The 23385-nt window shown below is 42.2% G+C and overlaps 1 protein-coding gene across 1 annotated transcript in view; it reads left to right on the forward strand.

Annotated features, from left to right (window-relative positions):
- LOC132832641 (zinc finger protein 271-like) overlaps window positions 1-23385 on the forward strand; it is an 88178-nt gene that overhangs the window by 18753 nt on the left and 46040 nt on the right. The window contains exon 2 of the mRNA XM_060850722.1: window positions 23189-23245. The gene's annotated coding sequence lies outside the window, so the exon portion shown is untranslated. The remainder of the gene's footprint in view (window positions 1-23188; window positions 23246-23385) is intronic.

Raw genomic sequence — 23385 nt, forward strand, 5'->3', positions numbered from 1 at the left:
AGACGTTTGGTATGCTTTCCTTTATTGGTCAGAGTATTGAGTACAGGAGTTGGGAGGTCATGTTGCGGCTGTACAGGACATTGGTTAGGCCACTGTTGGAATATTACATGCAATTCTGGTCTCCTTCCTCTTGGAAAGGTGTTGTGAAACTTGAAAAGGTTCAGAAAAGATTTACAAGGATATTGCCAGGGTTGGAGAATTTGAGCTATAGGGAGAGGCTGAACAGGCTGGGGCTGTTTTCCCTGAAGCACCTTATAGAGGTTTACAAAATTATGAGGGGCATGGATAGGATAAATAGACAAAGTCTTTCCCGCGGGATTAGGGAGACCAGAACTAGAGGGCATAGGTTTAGGGTGAGAGAGGAAAAGATGTAAGAGAGACCTAGGGGCAATGTTTTCATGCAGAGGTGGTACGTGTATAGAATGAGCTGCCAGAGGATGTGGTGGAGGCTGGTACAATTGCAACATTTAAGAGGCATTTGGATGGGTATATGAATAGGAAGGGTTTGGAGGAATATGGGCTGGGTGCTGGCAGGTGGGACTAGATTGGGTTGGGATATCTGGTCGGCATGGACGGGTTGGACCGAAGGGTCTATTTCCATGTTGTACATCTCTATGACTCTGTGACTCTATGACTCTAAATGAGTTTGTTGGGGAAGAAGCACCTGGACGCAATGGGTATTTGAGCTTGTGGATCTTGGGAAGCAGGTAGAACCGGGCAGAGAGGGTCTCGGGGACTGAGGTTTCAAGCGGTGGAGGTTAGACCATCAGAGGCAATGAGGTCACAGACTGTGTGGGATTTGTTGGCCTGAAGGGGCAAGGTGGGGTCATAGCCAAGGCAGAGGTAGGACATGGTGGTGAAGAGCGGGCATACGGCCTCTATGACATCAAAGTCTGCCCTCCAGACTACCACTGCCCATCTTTGTCAGCGGGTTTGATAGTGAAATGGGAATTGATGCGGAGACAGTGGAGCATTGAACGTTTGGAGGGGGTGAGGTTGGAGCGTGTGAAGCGGATGGAGAAATTAAGGCGGCTGATGTCGTGCCAGCAGTCAGGGACAAAAAGGTCTAGGGTGGGTAAGGGCTAGAAGGGTGTGTCCAAGAAAAAGAGGAAGGTTGGAGATGGGAGAAAGGGTCCTCAGAAGGTGATTGGGAGTCTTTATCAAATGTTTCTTTAGCTTGGGAATTTAGTGAAGTCATGGATCTGAAGATTTAGGGCAAGGATAGGAATATTTATTGATTACATTATGAGCAACAATTATGGTGACTAGGTCCAGTATTTCTATGGTGATAAACAACAAGGACAGACAAATGATAAGCAGATAAAATAATTGAAAAGTGGGTCATCACAGGCCTTGGGTCACATAAAACATAGACAGTGTATCCTGCTGCAGCAAGTGCATGTAATAATTTATAAGATCTTGCACTCAATATTCACGGATCAGCTGAATTGTAAGTTGCAAATGACAGTGGCAAGATAATGCATTCCCTGTAGGTGAGTGATGGGTACAGCCCATGTCAGTCTCTGGCCAGAAACCAAATTTCCTTCAATATCGCTTTTTTTCAGTAGCAGCGAGAGAACAAGGACCAGGGGCTGCTGGGTGGGTAAATTTCCCCCTTAAAAGTACTTACCTTAGGCATCAGCGGCCTTCATTTGCAGCAGTGGCAGGAGCAGTGAGAGTGAGGAGCTGAGTGGGAGTGGTCGAAATACACTCTGGGAAAGTGAATGATCCGATATATTTGGGCAGTGGCTGAACCCAAGACACTATACATATAGTGACTCCCATCCACCCTCCTCCTTTAACCAAAAGAAAAGAACTCTGCGGTGTGTTGATAGGTTAAGGATATTTCTGTTTGTTTTTTTTTAACCAATCGTGTGATTAATCTTACCAATTGTAAGATTAAAAATGGCAGGAGGTCTCAGACCCATGTTATGCTCCTCTTGCTCAATGTGGGAGCTCAGAAACACAGTTGATTTTCCTGACTCCTTCACGTGCAGGAAGTGCATCCAGCTGCAGCTCTTGTTAGACTGCATGATAGCTTTAGAGCTGCGGATGGACTCACTTTAGAGCATACATAATGCTCAGGGGGTCATGGATAGCCTGTTTAGTGAACTGGTCACACCGCAGATTAGGTCTGCTGAGGGAGAAAGGGAATGGGTGACCAAAAGGCAGAGAAAGAGCAGGAAGGCAGTAGAGGTGTCCCTGCAGTCATCTCCCTCCAAAACAGGTATACTTTTTTGGATACTATTGGGGGAGCTGGCTCACCAGAGGAAGGCATCAGTAGCCAGGTTCACAGCACTGTGGCTGACTCTGCTGTCAAGAGTCAAGAGCCAAGTTAAAAAGTAGGACCTCAGAGTTAGTAATCTTAGGATTGCTACCAGTGCCACGTGCTAGTCAGAGTAGAAATGAAAGAATAGGCAAGATGAATGCATGACCTGAGAGATGGTGCAGGAGGGAGGGTTCAGATTTTTGCGACATTGGGGCCAGTTCTGGGGGAAGTGGGACTATTACAAATTGAACAGTCTACACCTGGGCCAGACTGGAACCAATGTCCTTGGGAATGCTTCTGCTAACGCTGTTGGGGAAGGTTTAAACTAATGTGGCAGCAGTATGGGAACCAAATGACTATAAAGTCAGCGTGACTAAGGGGAAGAGTACGCAAGGAGCAGATGATGAATGCAAAGGGATCTAAGGTGCATTCCTTTTCATGCAAGAAGTATAGTCGGTAAGGCAGATGAATTTAGGGCTTGGGTTAGTACCTGAGAGTATAATGTCATTGCTATTACTTAGTTGAGGGAAGGGCATGATTGGCAACTAAATATCCCAAGATATCAATGCTTCAGGCAGGATAGAGAGGGAGATAAAAGGGATGGAGGAGTTGCAATACTGCTCAAAGAGGATATGAGAGCTGTGCTGAAGGAAAGCAGTGAGGCAATATAGGCAGAACTTAGAAACAGGAATGGTGTAGTAACAATGTTGGGCTGTACTACAGGCCTCCCAACAGAGACTGTGAGGTAGAGGTACAAATATGTGAACAGATTATGAGAAGCAACAGGGTGATGGTGATAGAAGATTTTAATTTTCCCAACATTGACCAGGATTCACTTATGGTTAGAGGGCTAGATGGAGCAAAACTTGTAAGGAGCAACCAGAGGATTTTCTAGAACAACATATAAATAGTCCAACTCAGGAAGGGGCCATACTGGACCCGGCTTTAGGGAATGAATCTGGCCCGGTGGTTAAAGTTTCAGTAGGGGATGACTTTGGGAATAGTGATCACAATTCTGTAAGTTTTAGAATACTTATGGACAAAAATTGAGAGTGGTCCTAAAGGAAGAGTGCTAAACTGGGGGGAAGGTCAACTACACCAAAATTTGGCAGGAGCTGGAGAATGTAGATTGGGAGCAGCTGTTTGAAGGTAAATTCACAGTTGATATGTGGGAGGCTTTTAAAGAGAGGTTGATTAGAGTGGAGGGGTATGTTCCTGTGAAAATGCGGGATAGAAAAAGCAAGATTAGGAAACCATGGATGACCGGTGAAATTATGAGACTAGCTAAGTGGAAAAAGGAAGCATGCATAAGGTCTATGCGACTGAAGATAGATGAAGCTTTGGAAGAATCTAGGGAATGTAGAACCAATCTGAAATGAGGAAAAGGGGTCGTGAAATACCTTTCGCAAATAGGGTTAAGGAAAATCCAAAAGACTTTTATTCATATATAAGGAGGAAGAGGGTAACTAGAGAAGGGTTGGCCCACTCAAGGACAAAGGAGGAAAGTTATGCGTGGAGTCAGAGAAAATGGGTGAGATGGGTGGTCTGATTAGCAAGTTTGCAAATGACACTAAGATTGGTGAAGCAACAGATAGTGAAGGGGACTATAGAGAATACAGATTGGAGAGTTGGGTGGAGAAATGGCAGATGGAGTTCAATCTGGGCAAATGCAAGGTGATACATTTTGGATGATGCAATTCAAGAGCGAATTATGCAGTAAGTGGAAAAGTCCCAGGAAAAATTGATATATAGAGAGATCTGGGTGTTCAGGTGGCAATGCAGGTCAATGGAATGGTCAATAAGGCATACGGCATGCTCTCCTTCATTGGACGGAGTATTGAGTACAAGAGTTGGCAGGTCATATTACAGTTGTCTAAGATTTTGGTTTGGCCATATTTAGAATACAGTGTTCAGTTCTGGTCGCCATATTGCCAAAAGGTTGTGAATGCTTTGGAGAAAGTGCAGAGGATGTTCACCAGGATGTTGCCTGGTATAGAGGGCACTAGCTGTGAAGTGAGGTTGAGTAGATTTTGGGTGGCACAGTGGTTAGCACTGCTGCCTCACAGCGCCAGAGACCGGGTTCAATTCCCGCCTCAGGCAACTGTCTGTGTGGAGTTTGCACATTCTCCCCCTGTCTGCGTGGGTTTCCTCTGGTGCTCCGGTTTCCTCCCACAGTCCAAAAATGTGCAGGTTAGGTGAATTGGCCATGCTAAATTGCCCGTAGTGTTAGGTGAAGGGGTAAATGTTGGGGAATGGGTCTGGGTGGGTTGCTCTTCGAAGAGTTAGTGTGGAGTTGTTGTGCCGAAGGGCCTGTTTCCACATTAGATTACTTACAATCATTGGAAAACTTAACAGCAATCTAGGCTTGTTCAATATATCATTTCAGTTGCATGATCTTTTGCTATAAATTCTGTGTCTTATGATCCTGTTCCACAACTACCTGATGAAGGAGCAGCATTTCGAAAGCTAGTGCTTCCAAATAAACCTGTTGGACTATAACCTGGTGTTGTGTGATTTTTAACTTTGTCCACCCCATTCCAACACCGGCAGCTCCATGTCATAGCTACAATGTGCAGTCAGGGGGCAGAATTTGAGAGTTCAAGAAATACTGGTACAAGTGCTGGTCATGAACGACATGAAAAACTAATTTCATGTGGCGATAATTTTCTGAAAGGCTGCCAGGCAGTGTTCCAGCCTAGCAAGTTAAGATGACTGGTGGGATTTGTAGGCAAGTCCATGGATGCGCAAAATCTAGCCAAGTGTCAAAGAAGTGATATTGTCAGCAGATAGTACAAAAGTGGAGAACTAAACATGACTCAAATTTTATTACTGAATTGGAAGATACATTCTTGGAGGAAAAGGTCACTTGCATTAGAGAGAATTTCCACAGACAACTATGAAAGGAATTGTTCAGAGAGATCTCAACAACAGAAAAGAGGCTGCAACCATTTATGGTGGCAGCGCAGCATGATAATGGTGACCTTTCTCATGCAAAAGGATAAAAGTAGTTATCTCCATGATCCCAAGGCATTATTGGCTATTAACAAAATTAAAGACAATAAAAGAAAAACTAACAGTCACAAAACCATAAAGTTTTGTAGAGGTTGTGGCACAGTCAGGAGGGATTTGCCCTGGGAGTCCTCAACATCTGGACCTCATAAAATCTCGTGGCATGAAGTTAAACATGGGCAAGGAAACCTGCTCATTATCCATACCGTCCTCCATGTTGAACAAAATTCAGAGGAAGCACTGAAGATGGCAAGGGCACAAAATGTACTCAAGGTGAGGGATTTCAATATCCACCACCACATGGCTTGGCAGCAGTACAACTGATCAAGCCGGTCAGGTCTGAAAGGACATATCTCTTGCCACAGATGTAGTCTAGCAGCTGAGGAAACTAACAAGAAAAAGCATACTTGACCTTATCCTTACCAATCTGTCAATTGCAGGTGCATCTGTCCATGTCAATATTGGAAACTATGACCATTGTACAGTCCTTGTGGAGACAAAGTCCCGTGTTTACATTGAGAATAACCTTTATTGTGTTATATTGCACTATCACTGTCCTAAATGAGACAAACTTCAAACAGATCCAGCATCTTAAGACTGGGCATCCGTGAGGCACTGTGGGTCATCAACAGTAGTAGAATTGTGCTGCAGCACAATCTGTAACCTCATGGCTTGCAAATCCCCAAACTGACCATTACTATCAAGCTGGGGAGTAACCATGGTCCAAAGCAGAGTGAAGGAGGGCATGCCAGGAGTAGCACCAGGCATTCCTGAAGATGAGGTGTCAACTTGGTAAATCCACCAAACAAGGCTACTCGCATGCCAAACAGCATGAGCTGCAAGTGACAGACAGAGCTAAGCGATCCCACAACCAACAAACTAGATCTAAACTCTATAGTCCTGCCACATCTAGTCGTGAATAGTGGTGAACAATTAAACAACTCATTGGAGGAGGAGGCTTCCACAAATATCCCTATCTCAATGATAGAAGAGCCTGGCATGTCAGTGCTAAAGATAAGGCTGAAGCTTTTGCAGCAGTCTTCAGCCAGAAATGGATGATCCATCTTAGCCTCCTCCAGTGGTCCAGAGCATTACAGGTACCAGTCTCCAGGCAATTTCATCCACTCCATGTGACAAGAAGAAATGGTTGGAGACACAAGATACTGCAAACACTATGGGCCCTGACAATATTCTGGCAATAGTACTGAAGGTTTGTGCTCCTGAACTGCTGCTCCCCTAGCCAAGCTGTTCTGGTACAGTTACAACAATTGTGATGATGCTGCCCCTTCAACAAGGTTATTTTGTCCTTGGTTTTTATCAAGAGGAGTCATAAAAATACAGGTGCCGAGAATAGCTGCTCTATTAACTGAGTTACTGAAGAAAAGCAGGAAGCTTCAATGGATGGCAGACTGTCAAAATATGTTTGACAGCCTGAAAGCCGTGTTAAACACTGCTTCAGTATTAACCAAACCTAATTACACCAAACCTAATTTAAGGTGGCTATCAGTGCAAGTGTTGTGGATTTTGGTGCTGCACTCTTACAAAAAGACAACAAAAAGACAAAAAGGCCTATTGGGTATTTCTCCAGGAAACTGAACATTTATCAAAAGAAATATTTGACAATTGAGAAGGAGACTTTGAGCTTGGTGTTTGCATGACAATATTTCAACATTTATGTCAGTAATGTGTCTGAGACAATCGTATATACTGATCATTACCAATTCAAGTTTTTGGAAAAACATAAGGACAAAATTCCAGACTGTTTAGATGGAGCTTATTATTGCAGCCATTCAATCTGAAAGTTGTACACGTGGCAGGGTGGGAAAACGTGATCGCCGATGCATTGTTGAGACTTGGATGAGAAATGGAGGTGTTCAGTGGCAAGAGTAAACAGACTGAAATAGAATATAGTAGTGCATGTTTGTATGGTTATAGTTAATGTATAGTATTACAGTTTACTAACAAGGTAAGACTAAAAGATTTCAAGATGAAGCCATCTTGGTATATAAAATCTTTTTTTAAGCGGGGGGTTGGGGGGGGTGGGGAAGGAAGGTGTGACAATGTTGCCCTGTTAACAAGGTTATTTTGTACTTTTTTTTCAAGAGGGATCATAGAGCAGAGGTGCTGATATATCTGGAAGTGGCTACTTTAAACAATGGCAGATGAGTGTCCAGTTTTCCAGGTTCAGGTTTTTCTTTCTAGCTTAGTTTGTTTTAGTATACAGTCAGAAACTGCTGGTAGCAGAGAAACTGTTAACGTGAAAGAAAAAGTTTCATCTTTCAACAGATATTTCTTGCCTCACTCTTCTCTCTTGCCTGTAAGAAACTGAGTTTGAATCTACCATTTGCCAAGGGGTGTTGAGAGTATTGGAACAGCTCCTTTGTTAAGTTGTGATTTCAAATTGCTTGGGTTTCCAATTAGTTAAGTTATTCTAAATGCTGTTTTCTTTTGTTAGTGTTTCAACTGTAGTATGTTAATAAATTCTGTTTTGCTTAAAGCTGAGTGGTTTGACCAGCTGCATTCACTCCTGGAATATCCACTTTACATCTGCCTTGAAAATAAGAAAAAGTTAGGATGCAAGCTCCCTTCTTAAAGTGTTTTGAAGGGGTCTGGCCTTGTCCATAACACAATGGCATCTACTTGACAATGTGGAAAATTACCTGGTATGTCCTGTGTATAAAAAGCAGGGACAAATCTAACATGGCCAATTCCCACCCCATCAGTCTGCTGTTAATCATCAGTAAAGTTATAGAATGTGTCATCAATAGTGTTGTCAAACAGCACGTGTTCAGCAATTCAGCTTGGGTTTCGCCAGGGCCACTCAGCTCCTGACCTCATGACAGCCCTGGTTCAAACATGAACCAAAGAGCTGAATTCCAGAGGTGAGGTGACAGCAACAGCCCTCGACATCTGGGCTACATTCAACTGAGTGTGGCATTAAGACGCCCTAGCAAAACTGAAATCAATGGGTATTGGGGGCAAACTACCCACTGGTTGGAGCTATACCAGTGAGATGGTATAGGAGGCTCTTATTTCCTAATTTATTTTTCCCACAAGCCATTCCTCAAGACCTCCAGATGAAGGAAGATGGTTGTTATTGTTGGAGATTAGTTGTGTCATCTCCAGGATATTACTGTAGGAGTTCCTCAGTGTAGTGTCCAACCACCTTTAGGTGCTTCATCAATGATCATCCCTCCATGATAAGGTCAGAAGTGGGGATGTTCACTGATGATTGGATAACGTTCAGCACCATTTGTGCCTCCTCAAATACTGAGGCAGTCCATGTACAAATTCAACAAGATCTGAACAATATCCATGCTTGGGCTGACAAGTGGCAAGTAACATTCATGTCACACAAATGCCAGGCTGTGACCATCTCCAATAAGAGACAATCTAACCACTGACCCTTGACATTAATGGTGTTACCAGCACTGAATCCCCCACTTTTAACATCCTTGGGGTTAGCATTGATCAGAAACTCAACTGGACTCTCTACATAAACAGAAGTGGCTACAAGAGCAAGTCAGAGGCTGGGAATATGGCTGTGAGTAACTTACCTCCTGAATCCCCTCCATCCATAATGCATAAGCCAGGTGTGTGATGGAATACTCCCCACTTGCTGGAACATTGTAGCTCCAACAATATTCAAGAAGCTTGATACCATCCAGGACAAACCAGCCCGCTTGATTGGCACAAAATCCACAAGCATCCATTTCCTCCATCACCGACACTCAATCACAGCTTGTGTATTATGTACATGATGCTCTGCAGAAATTCACCAAAGATCCTCAGACATCACCTTCCAAACCCATGACAACTTCCATCTAGAAGGATAAGGGTAGCAGGATCACCACCACCTTCAAGCCTCCCTCCAAGGCACTCACTATCCTTACTTGGAAATATAATCACTTATCCTGGACCAGAATCCTGAAATTCCAGCCCTAATGCCATTGTGAGTCAACCTTCAGCAGGTGGACTGCAGTGGTTCAAGAAGGCACCTCACCACCACTACCTCCTGAAATGCAACTAGGGATTGGCAATAAATGCAATGCCAGCCAGCAATGCTCACATCAAACAAATGAATAAAATAAAACTGACATTGGAGGTCAACCTGTACTGTCACACAGACTTTTATGGAAAGGTCTTACCAGATAGGATTTATAAGGTCAAGGCTAGGTTTATATCTGGAGGTCTTGAGGAATGGCTTGTGGGAAAAATAAATTAGGAAATAAGAGTCTCCTACAAATGGAAAGTACTTATGAAGGTGTTTCATCAGGCATTCCAAGTGAGTCTTACTTGGAAAAAGTCAATCCTATTGTAATTGATCAGACAAGATCTAGATGGAAACGTGGCTGTTACCAAAAATGACATGGATCAGCAAAGTAATCTCAGCAGCCAGCTCATATGGCAAAACACAAGAAACAGACCAAATGCCAGCTTTTTTGTGCTGGAACTTAAGACTTATCATGAAAACAAAACATGTTTTGTAGGACACCTATTCTGCGAGACAGCTCTCCTAATTTTGGCACAATGCCTTAGATATTTGTCCGGGGGATTTTTGCATGGTTAACTGGGTTGACTATGCCTTTGTCTTTGTCTTTTCTGCGAGATTTTAACTCCTTTCTGTAGACTGTTGATACAACTGAGGCTTAATCGACTATTTCTGGGGATAGTTAAGAGATACATTGTTGTGACCCTGAGGTTAGGTGACCCAGACCAAGTAAGGACGGCAGATCTCCTTCCTTAAAGGAATATTTAAAAACTTAATTGAAATATTCGCAATGGGATTTAAACTCATATCTGAAGAAGTGACATTACCACAATACCACCACATCAAATTCCCAGATAATTACACCTCATCGTCACATATTCAGCAATAAGCCATCAACAAAACTCAGCCTGGAAATCAGAGGGAAATGCTTCCAATAAACACACTCAATATCCAACACACAGCTCCAGTCACACAGTTCAGCACAAAGCACCGAGTAAACAGCTCTCTCAGCTGGATCTTCTCACACAGCATAAGGGACATTTCCACCCCTGATTACCCACAAGATAGTCAGACTGCCTGAAGATTGGTGTGGATATTATGGGATACAATTTGTATAAAAGCTGCCCCTTCACTCACCATCTCCTCACTTGGTTTTCAGTCCCTATAGGAAGTGAACCAGCTCTGGAAGAGGAAGAGGAGACAATGGGCAGAGTGGGTGGGCTCTCTGATTGATTGACATCCCCTATCCAATCAGAAGCATGTGTACGTAGTCGTCGCGCTCGCAGAAGTCTCCTCAGACTGTCACAGCCGTAGGTGAGATGCTGACAAATGTAAAGCTACGTTATCCGTGCTGGTGTGTTCGCAGTGAGGGACAGCAGTGGAGAGCTCGCCCGTCCGCAGAATTTGACTTGGAGATGCCGGTGTTGGACTGGCGTGTACAAAGTTAAAACACCAGGTTATAGTCCAACAGGTTTAATTAGAAGCGTTAGCTTTCGGACTGTCGTTCCTTATCGGGTTTATCGGGTGATAAAGGAGCGACGCTCCGAAAGCTAGTGTGCTTCCAATTAGACCTGTTGGACTATAACCTGGTGTTGTGTGATCTTTAGCAGAATTTGACGGTAGGGAGTGTCCTGCCGCTTGCTACAACCATTGGGGGTGTTTGATTCTGAGAGCGCGCGGGCCCGAGCGGCCAGTGATGCACGTGGGCGGTGCGCTCGGGCGGATGATTGACATCGCAGCCGCTTCATCCCATTCCCCTCCAAGAGTCCACCGACAAGTTGGTCCTCTTTCTTTTCCCTCGTTTTCATCTCCCGAAGCAGCTGTACTTGTTGCAGCTCTGAAAGCAAGTTGAATTTCCCTCAAATCTCACAATATCCCTGTTCAATAGCTATTTGCAGGAAGGTTGAGCTCCATGTCGTCTGTAGATTGTTTTACACAACGTCAGATATAAGGCATATCTTGATCGGGTAGGACTTGAACCCAGCCTTATTTAGGTACAGATTATTTGTGTTTCAAGTGAAATAATTGACATTTCACATTGCTTTCCAGAATTGGCAAATCCCAGCTACAATGGTTGAGTATTTTGATTTCGTAGTTGCTGTTTTCAAGGATTTGCTTCTTTTTGTATTTTGATGGTGTCAGTTGCAGGTCTCAGCACTAGGAAATAAAACTGCCAAATTGTCTGTATCCCCGAGAAAGAAGCTTCACTTTGACCTGGTTCAACCAGTTCCACAATACAAAACCATTTGACATTTTAATTCTACGACTCCACCGGCTCTTGTTTCTGCTGCTGTAACTTCTATTCCAAAGCATGTTTTCTCCATATCCCTTCAATGTGGCAGTGTAATTTCCTGCAACATTAGGAATTATTATAATGTATGAAATTATAATAATTTCTGTCTCCTTTTAACTCAGTTGATTCTATCCAAATTCCAGATCTGAAAAGTCAGCTCGTGTCACTTACCTCACAAGATTTTATAATTTACAATTCTATATTGATATTCTGTAAAGTATACATTTTGATATTGTAAAACCTTATTTCCATCCAATGATTTGTGGTACAGTCAGTGGTGCCTCTGCCTCTGAGCCAGAAGATTTTGGTCAAACTTGATGACCACAAAAAATGTCATAATACAGCCAAATCGTTGAAGTGTCAACTTGGAAATCCTTTCAACATACCTTCCGATGGCAGCTGGTAAGAGCGGGAGAGACTCATAGTATGCTAAATGATGGAAAGATATAGCAACTCTGACTCCTTCTAACTTATTCACTTAGAGTCATAGATATGTACAGCATGGAAACAGACCAACTTGTCCATGCCAACCAGATATCCTAACCTAATCTAGTCCCATTTGCCAGCACTTGTCCCATATCCCTCTAAACCCTTCCTATTCATATACCCATCCAGATGTCTTTTAAATGTTACAATTGTATCAGCCTCCATCACTTCCTCTGGCAATTCATTCCATACATGTACCACCCCCGTGTGAAAAAGTTGCCCCTTAGTTCCATTTTATATCTTACCCCCTCACCCTGGACTCCTCATCCCAGGGAAAAGACCTTGTCTTCATCCTATCCATGCCCGTCATGACTTTATAAACCTCTATAATCCTCAGCCTCTGACGCTCCAGGAAAAACAGCCCCAGCCTATTCAGCCTCTCCCTGTAGCTCAAATCCTCCAACCCTGGCAACATCCTTGTAAATCCTTTCTGAACACTTTCAAGTTTCACAACATCCTTCTGATAGGAAGGAGACCAGAATTACACACAATATTCCAAAAGTGGCATAACCAATGTCCTGTACAGCCACACCATGACTTCCCAACTCCCATACTCAATACTCTTCACTGCATGGCTTTTCTGGATCAGATTGGTGGCAACACCATGGGCTCCAATTGGTACTCTGACTGGGTAGATTTCGGACCTATGTTGTTCTCCTACCCATGTGAAAATCATGCAACTACAGATTGGATCTTCCTTTGAGGATGAACACGAAGTATAAAGATCTGTAACTTTTTTTTTCTGATTTCAGCCAGACGAGTTGTCTTTCCAAACCAATAAATTATACAAATAACAAAAAAATAATTTCCTGTATATTTTTTCGGGAGTAATATAGTTTGCATAATCCTGAGAATTCAGTACAATACCACTCACAACACATAATGAAATCATGCAAGTATGTTTAAAAGTTTTTCTGCATCTGTACCTTGGTGCATAAGAAACTTTCAAACTTTAAATTTGCTTGTGAATTAATTCCTTTTTCAATATAATTTTATCAAACAATTGTTTCTGAATTTCCTGTTTAATTAGTTCAGATCTGTTCCAGATCAATTGTCTGTAATATTGTCAAGACCTGCATTCAATGACAGTTTATAACTTCTCATGCAGGTGTTGCACAGAAATGAATGCACTGATCTTGACATCCTGTGATAAATACCAAGTTGCAGCATTAACATTATTTTGCTGTTATGTTGGAAGAACTGAATGTGTACACTTTAGAGTGCATACAGACCTTTGGATGAAATGATGGAGCTTAATTTGTGTTTATGTGGACAAATTATTTCATTGGATAGGTTAGGGAGGACCAAATATTGTCCTTACAAATTACTTACAAGAGCAAAACTACAGATTCATCAATTGCTAAAAAGGCAAGATTTGAACCCTGTACAGAGTAAGAAAATTATTGTTGAAGAATAACTTTATTGGCAAGAAAGAACAGTTACTAATTCAGCATAAGGGAGTCAAGGGTTATGGGGGGAAAAGGCAGGAAAGTGCAATTGAAGATTATCAGATCAGCCATAACCTCACTGAATAGAAGTGCAGACTCAATGGGCTTACTTCTGCTCCTAGGCCTTTTGGTATAAAATGCGAATTCAAGCTGTTTCAATAGCACCTTCCAAACCCGCATCCACTGCCTTCTAGAAGGACAAGGGCAGCAGATGAATGGGAATACTGCTACCTGCATATTCCCTTCCAAGAGAAACACCATCTTAATTTAGATATATATCGCTGTACCTTCACTGTCATTACATTTAAATTCTGAACTCACTCTCCAACAACATTAAAAGTCTACCTGTAGCACATGGTATTCAGCTGTTCAAGAAGCATTTCACCATCATTTTCTGATGTACAATTAGGGATGGGCGATAATGAGTGTTGGCCCAGCCAGTGACTTCCACATGAATAAAAAAAAACTAACAAGGCTTATTACACAACATCACTTAAAACTTGATCTTCACCTGTCAATGTGTGGCATGTTACACAAGTTCAGTAGGGTCCATTTTCTCAGACTCCCTCGTTAGGTGCATACTCCCCAACAACCCCCTCCTCACACCTGGCACCCTCCCCTGTTACCACAAAAGGTGCAAAACCTGTGTCCACACCTCCCCCCTCATCTCTGACCAAGGCTCCAAAGGATTCATTTCAAATCTGGCAGTGATTTACCTGCATATCCTCGAACCTTATTTACTGTATCCGTTGCTCTAAACGTGGTCTCCTCTACATCTGAAATACTGAGTGCAAACTTGCAGAACGATTCAGGGAACACCTCTGCTAGTACACACCTACCAACCACACAATCCAGTGGCCATTTATTTCAAATCCCCCTGCCATTCCCCCGATGACATGTCCACTCTGGGCTTCCTTCAATGCCCTCACAAGGCCATCCACAAACTGGAGGAAGAACACCTCATCTTCCACCTCGGGAACCTTCGACCATACAGCCTCAATACTGAATTCACCAGCTTCCAAATATCCCCAAGCCCATTCTAGATTAAACCCTCCAACTCAGTACCATTTCCCTAACCTAACCGGTCCATCTTGCTTCCCACTTATCCACTCCACCCTTCTCACCTTCACCTCTTATCTACACCCATCTATTGCCATCCCATCTACTTTTACCCCACCCCTATTTGTTTCTCAGCTCCCTTCATCCTCATCACACCTGATGAAGGGTCCTCCTCCTCCTTCCCCTCCTCAGATGCTACCTGACCTGCTGTGCTTTTTTCAGCGCCACACTTTATTGACACAAGTCCACTGAGATATGGTCTGACTTTCCTGTATATCCTGCAACTTCTGGGTTGCTTGAACCCTGATTCTCAACATTTTTTGATATTTTAGCTTCGTCAACACAATTTAAACATCTATATATATATATACACTTGGAGCTTTAGAACTTCATCTTTAATGTCACAGTCTATTTTAACTGCAAAAATCCACCTTTCTGAAACTCTCTCTTCCCTTCTCTCCCTCTCCTCCACCTGAGAGCAGCTTCCTGACCGAGAATATTACCATTAGCCTTGTAGTGGATTCTAATGCTTATACCTATACTGTAGGCTCTGATTTCCTATTACTCATACCTATGCACAAGATCCCAGAGTACTAATGGTTAAGATCCAATATTCACCCGCACATACATTGTACTTTCTTGTGTTCTGACTTGCATACAAATCAACTGACAAACATAATCAGGAATCGAACCCACTTGTAAACCACAGATTGCCTTTACCAGATTCATAAGATCACAACTGGAGAAAAATTAATACAAAGGTAGAGAATAAGACATAAGGAGGGGTTCACCAAAAATATGATTGAAATGCTGGGATTTAAGAAGGGTCGTAAAGGAGAGAGAGAAAAAAAATATTTGGATGTGGTAATTGTAAAGTATGGAGTCTTGTTGGCATGACTGTCAATGCCTTCATGAGGGAATGGGGGGAAAGGGATGTACTAAAGGCCAAAACTGGAACACTGCAAGGGAAAAATCACTAGAGCTAACAAAGATAGAAGATGTGACTGGATAGGAGAACATTGGAATGGTGTAGTCTTATCTAGAAGCAACAACATGCATGAGGTTTTCAATAGCAGATAGACTAATTTGGGCTTTTGAAAATGGGGAATGTTACAGAGGGGGATGTTAATGTCTTTCTGATGAAGAGGGTATGGGGTACAATAAGGAGGTTGTAGATTTTTCTTAAAAACCTGTTCAGACAGATTATAACACCTCTAGAACAGGTATGTCTTGAACCCAGAGCGTCTGATCTAAAGGTAAGGACACAACAAATAACCTCAGCTGAGGCTGTAGAAAATAACACTGACCAGTTGCTGAAAATGAGAGTGAAGCAATTAATCATACGGAATTTAAGGAATGTAGGAACTGGAATCATCCTTTGAGCCTGTTACACCATTAAATGAGATCATGGTTGATCTGTACCACAACTGTTATCAACATGAAGAGTCCAGAATAATAGGCAGAGCATTAAAATTAGAATGAGGCTGTTCAGAGTTGATGTCAGCAAACACTTTAAAAAAAAGGGAGTGGAAATCTGGAACTCTCTCTGCACAAAAATATATTGAAGCTAGAGATCAGCTGAACATTTCAAATGGAGATTGATAAGTTAGAGTCATAGAGATGTACAGCATGAAAACAGACTCATTGGTCCAACGCGTCCTTGCTGACCAGATATTCTAAATAAATAAATAAATTTGCTAGCATTTGGCCCATATCCCTCTAAACCCTTCCTATATCCACTCAGGTGCCTTTTAAATGTTGTAATTGTACTTGACTGTACCCCTTCTTCTAGCAGCTCATTCCACATATACACCACCCTCTATGTGAAAAAATTGCCCCTCAAATCCCTTTTAAATCTATCCCTTCTCATCTTAAACCTATGCTGTTTAGAATTGGACTCCCCTACCACAGGAAAAAGACCTTGAATATTTCCCTGATTAATGCCCCTCATGATTTAATAAACCTGTATAAGGTCACCCCTAAGCCTCCTGTGCTCCAGGGAGAAAAGTCCCAGCCTAACCAGCCTCTGTTTATAACTGAAACTCTCAGTCTTAATAACATCATTGTAAATCTTTACTGCACTCTTTCCAGTTTAATAACATCCTTCATTTTTAAGGTGACAGGAGAGAGTGATTTAAAAAAGATACGAGGGACAAATGTTTTACAGTGGGTGGTTTGCATGTGGAATTAACTTGCTGAGGAAGTGGTGGATGTGGGCATAGTAACAATGTTTAAAAGACACTTCGATACAGGAATAGGAGGTTTGCAGGGATATGGGCTCAGAGCAGGCAGGTAGGGCTAGTTTATTTTGGGATTATGTTCAGCATGGACGGGTTGGACCGAAGGGTCTGTTTCCATGCAGTTTGACTCTGACTCCTATAGTTGGGCAACCAGAATTATACAGTGTACTCCAAATGTGTCCCTTCCAATGCCTTGTGCATGTCATGACATTCTAACTCCTGTACTCAGTACTCTAAAAGATGAGGGCATGTGTGCCAAACTGATGCAAGATTTCCTCTGAATCCCACACGTCCTGACTTGGAACTACAATGCTCTTCCCTCACTGTTATCTAGTCAGAATTCTTGAACTCCCTTCTGAACAGCAGTGTTGTACCCATCCCATGTGGACTATACTGAATGAAAATAGAAGCTCACCCATCACCTTCCCAAGAGCAGTTAGAGATGGAGAACAAATGCAGGCCTAGTCAGCACCTCATAAAAATTTTTTTTAAAAACATTACTTTAGGTGAGTCACATTTATCCGGATTTTCTTATTTAATAAGTATATTGAGCCAGAAGATTTTTATGGCTACGGAAACATTGTGGTGAATGGAGGGCTGAAGAATAGAGTTGAGAATTAGAAGTTGCGGTTCAATCCATCTGGAGGAGAGGTCGCTCTAGAAATGGAAGTTGATTGATTCATGACCCACGTGATCACAGGATCTCTGTAACCACTCGTGTGTTTGTATCATGGAATCTAGCTCCACCTTTTGTCACTGAAGTTTGGTGTCATTTCTAACTATTGGAATTGGGAGTCAGACTAAAGCAAGGTTATTTTAAATAAACCTCTGTCTGTAGAATTCTGAGAAAGTTTCCCCTGATGTGTGTCCGTGTTTGTGTGTATGTGTATTAGTAAAGTGAACCAGCTCCCAGAGTGGATATTGGGTAGAATTGGGCCCTGCTTTAACTGGTAATGTGAATTATAGACAGATCCTCTACAGGTGATGAATGTTTGACTAGTGTCATGGGGAATGTTAGAAAGGCCTGCTATCCTGGGTATGAAGAGGGAATGGGGTGAGCCTCTACAAACCTGAGTTCCCTTAGCACATCATAGTACAATGTAATAATGGTGTGATACGTTCACTTTTTTGCTCCTCCAAGATTAATTTCATGTTTTGGGAATTAGCTTGAATTATTTTTAAGAGTTTTTTTGGTTGATTCAAAGTTTGATGAAAATTGAATATTGTGTTGCTTGTCTGATCAATCTCCTCTATAGATTTGTAACACACAATAAATTTGTATTTTTGCTGAACTGAAGCTATCTGTTCTGTTATTATGGTGTACTTCACTTCACTGAAAAACTCAGGATCCTACAGTAACAGTCTTGTACATAATATATTGGTTAAGGTTACTGGGGGCTGGGATACTTTCTACACCAATTGCTGAATAATTTTATTTTTCTTAATAACTTATACATAAAAGTTATAAATGCTAGTTCACAGCAAATATAATGTTTCCTCAGGAAAGAAAAATTTGTATTTATATATCACTTTTCAAAAGCTAAGGGCATCCAAAAAAGATTTTGCAGCCAACGAAGTGTAGTTTGAAGTGTAATCTTTGTTATGATGTAGTAAACATGGCAGCCAATTATGTACAGCAAGCTGCCACACCCACAGCAATGATAATGAACATATATTCTTACTGACACCGATTGCAAGATCCATATTCACAAAGTCACCTGATTGTACCTTCCAAACGCACAGCCACTTATAATTAGAAGGACAAGGACAGCAGATACATTAGGACAACACTATCGCAAACTGCCTTCCAGCTACTCACCATCCTAACTTGAAAATGTGTTGCTGTTCCTTCACTGTATCAGGTTCAAAATCCTGGAATTCCCTTCCTAAAACAGCTTCATGGATCGATTCACATCAAATGGACTACAGCAGTTTAACAAGACAACTCACCATCATCTTCTCAGGCAGTTAAAGATGGACAAAAAATAGTGCCCATTGCAGCAATACCCACATCCCCTCGATCTATTAAAAAAAATGTTAGCCCTAAATTGTTGTGCCATTGTCCTGTGGCTGCCCCATGAACAGTGGAAACAGTCTCTCAGTTTCCACCTTATCAAGCCCCTTAAGAATCCTGCCTGTTTCAATGAGATTGTCTTTCATTCTTCTAAACCCCAGTGAATACAGGTCCAATTTATTCAGCCTTTTATCACAGGATAACCCCATCATCCCAGTGACCAGTTTAGTAAACGTGGTATGATGTTGCGTGCAGTGTTGAATTTCATAACTATGCATGGTGTCTGACTTTTCCATTCATGAATTAAGGGTCATTGTTACTCATCTAAGAATCACAGAATGTTTATGGCACAGAAGAAGATTGTTCGGCCCAACATGATTGCATTGACTTTTCAAACAAGCATCATTACCGAGTGCCAATCTTCTCCAATTTTCATAACCTTGCATGCTATTTCTAACTAAATAATCATCTTATATCCTCTCACTGGAACTGACTATCTTGTCACAATCAAATACTATTCAGACGACAAGGAATGATAGTGGTCAACAACTCCCAAACATTTTAGTCTTTTTGGGAGTTGTTGACCACTATCATTCCTTGTCGTCTGAATAGTATTCGATTGTGACAAGATAATCAATTCCAGTGAGAGTAAAGCTTCATCATCGTCATTCTGGGAAGACGTATCATGAGCAGCTCTTATCTTGCTAGCTTGATGTTCAGAACAGGCATTGCATATGTTTGGCCTGTACAGTACTCCTCTTACCTTCCTCAGACTAGACGTAATTCCTTAATGGTTTGTGTAGGATGTGTTTCAATATTACTTTTCTCATCACTTTAGGGATAATGACCCTGCTCCCTTTGTACAAGATGACATCTTAGGCAATCACTCCATCTCTGTTTGTCCAATTTTCTGTTTCAGCAAATTGTGTCCCTTTGATCATTTCAGGTCATCCTTTTAACCCAACTTCCTGTAATATTTGAAGAGTTGCACGTCATTTTGTAGTTTGCTTGATCTGAGCAAGTCTGTTAGATACAATGCCTCTGCTGGACTGATGACTTCCAGAGCACATCATGCTGTTGCTTCTTGTTGAATTTGAAATATTTTACACTCAGTATTAGCTTCAACTTCCTTCAGAGAGAATGATGTTCTCTCTGTTAATGATATGCAAGTGCTTCCTTTCCTAGCTCTGCAATGAAGTAATATCCTTTTATAAAAGTTTGGAGTAAATAGAAACAATTTGAGAAAGATGCTTAGAATTAGCCAGTGATCAGACTTTATATCACTTCCTCTCTGCCAAACAGCTACTAATTAAAACGTTCACAAGTGGAGACAATAACCAGACTATTTTTTTTCAATGATAGAATTTTAAGATGTAGAAGGATGCTCTTTGGCCCAGCAGCATTCAGTTTGTGTAAACACTCTGGATACAAACACAAAGGGCTGTCTTTACTGCATGGGGGTTACTCCAAGTCCTGTTTCACTGACACTATACTGCATCATTAGTTGTTTGATGGGAGTGAAAGCTGCTGCTTGTTTTATGTCCCTGTCCCACTGAACATCCTGTAGTGAGATTGTGTACAGATTCACACTCTGAGACTGGCTATAGCTTGACCAGGCATGCTCATGTGACACTTCAAGAGGTCAAACAATTTTGTGAAAGCTTTATTTCAGAACTTAGAGACAAGATTTCTCTGCATTGATGGACCAGCAGAAACTCTCACTGTGCAAAAGCCTCACGCCTGAATGGGTGACTAATTGAGTGCACCATCAGGTGCTTTAGTGGATGAAAGACTTGTCACACTGAATGGTTTCTCACCTGTGTGAATCCTGTCATGTGCCAGGAGGGTCAAAGATGTTGGAAAAGCTGAATTGTAAAGCTCACCCTTGAAGGATTCTTCCTCTGTGAGTTATCTTAATGGACCAAGAGATTCAATGACCTCAGTTACAGCTATTGTAATTTTTACACCAGAATGGTTTCTCCCCCGTGGGAGCACAAAATGTGATGACATTAAGAATGTTTCTTCACACACCTCTTATGTGAACCATTTCCCCACTGTGTAAACATGTTGATATCTGCAGGGGTGTGATGAGATTGAATATAATTTTTCACACATCTCAAACATGAATGGCTACTCTCCTGTGTGAAATATTTGGTGTGTGTAGAGATTTGATGAGTGCAAGAATGATTTGACACACAAGTCACAATTAAATGGTTTCTCCCCTCTATGAATGCGTTGGTGTTTGTGCAGGGTAGTTGGATCTGAGAATAATTTGTCATACATTTCACATGTAAATGACCCATCTGAATGCTTTGGTACCTGCAGAGACTCAATAAACCTGAGAAGGAGTTGTCACATGCTTTGTTTATGAATGGTTTCTCCCTGTTTGAAGAACAACTTGTGACATACCTCGCACACAAATGGTTTCTCCCCTTGTGAATGTATTGGTGTTTGTGAATGTTAGATAACTCTGAGAACGACTAGTGACATACCTCAACTGGTTTCTCCCATGTTGCTGAACTGTATGAATTTCCTGGTGTCTTACGAGATGGGACTGATGGTTGAATGTTTTCTGACAAGCCTCACACCTGAATGATTTGTCCCTTGTGAATCATCTGGTGTGTCAGGAGCCTCTTAGATGTTATAAAAGCTTTATCACAAAGCTCACATTTGAATGCTTTCTCTTCCGCAAATAGCTTTCCTTATGTTAGCAATTACAGAGGAACCTCAATTATCCGAAGAAGCCAGGGAGGAGGGGCGAGTATTTTGTTTGGTTAATCAAATGCTGGATAATCAATGCCAGATAACACTCATTGGGACCTTGCTATCTTTTTCGGATGATCCAAAGTTCGGTTAATCGAATGCCAGATAGTCGAGGTTCCTCTGTATACAAAATTTGTATCTTGTGTGTTAGGGGATTTTATGAGTCTGTGAGGCCCTCCTCAGACATGTCACACCTGTAGCAATCAGTCAAAGGTTCACGAAGCTCAATGAATGATTGAAGCTCTCACCACACTTGGAGCCACTCACACTTCTTCCCAGTCTAACCCTCACCAATCACCCAAAGCTGAACCTTCAGAAAGATTCGATCTGATGGAAGACTCCACACTACTGACCAGTTTCAAATCTGATGATACGTTAAAGCTCCCCTGACTGACGGACTGATTTCCAGGTGATGGTTTTCCTTCCCAATTTTCTCTGCATTGAGCAACGTTGGAATGGGATTGAATATCTTTCCACAGTTGTTGAATCATTTATTTATTGTCATAGTATTTAATATTACAGTCACTGCAGAAAGGCACCATTCTAATTAAATTAAAATAAAAAATAAACTGTTCCTTCTCGAATGCAACAGTCCTGCTCCAGGCTTCGCCAACCCAAGCCCTGCCACTGACAGAGTTCCACTCTGGCTTCACCAGCCCACACCATGCCTTCACCAGAGTCCCACTCCAGGCGACACCAGCCCAGGCCATGCAGAAATGAGAGTCCCACTCCAGGTTCAAATGCCAGCTGACTCTGTAGCTATATTGCCTCAGAAGATGTTGCCACTGCTCCGGAACCCATCAAAGCAGCCTTCCTACCGAACAGCTCTCTTTATATAGTAAGTTGGAGCGAAAACTAAATAAAACTGAGAAAAGAAGAAGGGGAGAAAAGGGAAAAAAAGAGAAAGCTGAAGAAGACGACAAGCTCAAGCATAGGAGCTCCATCGCCCCTCCCCCAAGTCCCTCCTCCCTACCTTTTATCTTAGCCTGCCTGGCACCCTCTCCTCATTCCTGATGAAGGGCTTATGCCCGAAACGTCGAATTTCCTATTCCTTGGATGCTGCCTGACCTGCTGTGCTTTAACCAGCAACACATTTTCAACATAGGAGCTCAGATGCTGCCTACTCTGCTGCGCCATATTACTGCAGTTGTTCCTTGGTACATGGCCAGGATGTATCTTTGTTGTCTATCATCTCTGTACTCTGCAGTGTCATATGGTGAAATCCTTCTATAATACATGAAAATGAAACATGATTTCTTCCAGCTCCCTCTACTCCTTTGCTGAAGGGGCTGACTCCACAGTTAGAGACTGTTCCAATGAGTGCAGTTTGCTATTCCCCTATGTGAGGAAACAGATGAAAGTCCTTTCTTTTTCCTCATTTAACTGTCTCTCTCTCTGTTTCCTGCAAGGAGACTGGAGAGTGAGCAGATGTTTACAATGTAGCTACTTTCTACAATCTCAAATATTGCCCTTCAGGGAAGAGGCAAATCAGAAAGATATGGACAATCTGACATTGTGTCAGAATAAGAGAAAGGTGATCTCAGGCCAGTGAAATCTGTGAAGTCTCTCTTACCAAGGTTTGAGAACTTACCTCGACGCCAATGGTCTTTTTGCAGCAGAGAGCGGCGAGAGCTGGGCGGAAGTGAAGTCGGAGCACAAAGCCGGTCAGGAAGGTAAGTGATTGATATTTGAGTGGAGAAGGAGAGGAAGCAGGCAGTGCAGGGATCCCCTGTGGTCGTTCCCCTCAACAATAAGTATACCGCTTTGGATACTGTTGGGGGGGACAGCTAGCAGGGGTAAGCTGTAGTGACCA

This window comes from Hemiscyllium ocellatum, chromosome 35 (genome assembly GCF_020745735.1).
Source record: "Hemiscyllium ocellatum isolate sHemOce1 chromosome 35, sHemOce1.pat.X.cur, whole genome shotgun sequence".
Classification (NCBI taxonomy): domain Eukaryota; kingdom Metazoa; phylum Chordata; class Chondrichthyes; order Orectolobiformes; family Hemiscylliidae; genus Hemiscyllium; species Hemiscyllium ocellatum.